Source organism: Urocampus carinirostris, unplaced genomic scaffold (assembly GCF_059441175.1).
Source record: "Urocampus carinirostris isolate Australia breed hairy pipefish unplaced genomic scaffold, RoL_Ucar_1.0 HiC_scaffold_55, whole genome shotgun sequence".
In the NCBI taxonomy this organism is placed as follows: Eukaryota; Metazoa; Chordata; class Actinopteri; order Syngnathiformes; family Syngnathidae; genus Urocampus; species Urocampus carinirostris.
The window spans coordinates 67,501-70,000 of record NW_028283162.1 but is presented as its reverse complement, the minus strand read 5'-3'; positions in this window follow the sequence as shown (position 1 = coordinate 70,000).

Here is a 2,500-nt window from a genome sequence, read left to right as displayed (position 1 = left end):
GGAAGCGCCCTAAATACTTCAATACTTTAAAATTTGAAAAACTTAGAAATTTTTCGAGAACCGGCATCTTCCCTCGGTAATTGCGAGATGCGAGGCCGCCCCTAGCCTCTGCTCTGTCGGACTCAATGGTCACGGGTGGCCGCTGATTAGCCCTGGTGCTCACCTCTCAAAATTGCGAGTCCCTAATATAATTCTGGCTGTCGGCTGGAGAAGGGGGTATAAAATCGGCACTTGAGGGAACGCCGGGCCCTCAAGTTCGGGGCCCTCTAGCGGATTTTTGAGGTACTGCACTCCCATTGGAAATGCATTGCCCATAGGAATACATGGGCGCTCCGTCCACTACAATGTAATTCCCTCACAATATCTGCCCCCGCGTGGCCGCGCGATGCTACTGCTGCCCCGTTGGGAATGAATGGGCCTTTCGGAGGCCATAAATACAGCGCCGCTGCATGGATTTTGGCGGTACTGCGGCTGTCGTTGAAAATACATGGACCCGTCTGAATGAATGGGCCTTTCGGATTCCATAAACCCAGCGCCGCTGCATGGATTTTGGCGGTACTGCGGCTGTCGCTGAAAATACATGGACCCGTCTGAATGAATGGGCCTTTCGGAGGCCATAAACTCAGCGCCGCTGCATGGATTTTGGCGGTACTGCGGCTGTCGCTGAAAATACATGGACCCGTCTGAATGAATGGACAAAATATAAATCAGACACTACAGAACACAAGCATAATCCAAGATTACAAAATCATCTCAGCCTTTAAAAGAAACAAAAACCTGAAAGACTACTTAGTAAAAAGTAAATTACCAGAAATCAACATAACACAAACGCAGGGCCCCACATTCTACAAACAAGCCACCACAGTTAGGAACACCGTCACCAACACAAACTACCTAATTAAACAAACAATCACACCTGCTACGGAAAACTGAAAATACATGGACCCGTCTGAATGTATGGGCCTTTCGGAGGCCATAAACTCAGCCAGCGCCGGGCCAGTGTTTGGGGTATTGTGCCCGCCACTAGTGGCTGAATACATAATAATAATAATAATAATAATAATTCCCTTGTATTGTCATTCTGTGTAACAATGTACACAGAACGAAATGTCGATTGCACTGGGCTAGTGTTGAGGGAACGTCGGGCCCTCAAGTTCGGTGGCTTGGAGCGGATTTTTGAGGTACTGCACTCCCATTGGAAATGCATGGGCGCTCCGTCCACTACCATGTAATTCCCTCACAATATCTGCCCCTGCGTGGCCGCGGGATGCTACTGCAGCCCCGTTGGTAATGAATGGGCCTTTCGGAGGCCATAAATACAGCGCCGCTGCATGGATTTTGGCGGTACTGCTGCTGTCGCTGAAAATACATGGACCCGTCTGAATGAATGGGCCTTTCGGAGGCCATAAACTCAGCGCCTCTGCATGGATTTTGGCGGTACTGCGGCTGTCGCTGAAAATACATGGACCCGTCTGAATGAATGGGCCTTTCGGAGGCCATAAATCCAGCGCCGCTGCATGGATTTTGGCGGTACTGCGGCTGTCGCTGAAAATACATGGACCCGTCTGAATGAATGGACAAAATATAAATCAGACACTACAGAACACAAGCATAATCCAAGATTACAAAATCATCTCAGCCTTTAAAAGAAACAAAAACCTGAAAGACTACTTAGTAAAAAGTAAATTACCAGAAATCAACATAACACAAACGCAGGGCCCCACATTCTACAAACAAGCCACCACAGTTAGGAACACCGTCACCAACACAAACTACCTAATTAAACAAACAATCACACCTGCTACGGAAAACTGAAAATACATGGACCCGTCTGAATGTATGGGCCTTTCGGAGGCCATAAACTCAGCGCCGGGCCGGTGTTTGGGGAATCGTGCCCGCCACTAGTGGCTGAATCCCGGGCTAGTGTTGGGGGACTTGTGCCCGCCAATAGTGGCTGAATCCCGGGCTAGTGTTGGGGGACTTGTGCCCGCCAATAGTGGCTGAAATCCGCGCCGGTGTTTGGGGAAATGTGCGCGTATTATCGGGCCGGTGTTTGGGGAATTGCGCGCGTATTATCGGGCCGGTGTTTGGGGAATTGCGCGCGTATTATCGGGCCGGTGTTTGGGGAATTGTGCGCGTATTATCGGGCCGGTGTTTGGGGATATGCGCGCGTATTATCGGACCGGTGTTTGGGGAATTGTGCCCGCCACTAGTGGCTGAGAACTTGGCTAGTGTTTGGGGACTTGTGCCCGCCACTAGTGGCTGAAATCCGGGCCGGTGTTTGGGGAATTGTGCGCGTATTATCGGGCCGGTGTTTGGGGATATGCGCGCGTATTATCGGACCGGTGTTTGGGGAATCGTGCCCGCCACTAGTGGCTGAGAACTTGGCTAGTGTTGGGGGACTTGTGCCCGCCACTAGTGGCTGAAATCCGGGCCGGTGTTTGGGGAATTGTGCGCGTATTATCGGGCCGGTGTTTGGGGATATGCGCGCGTATTATCG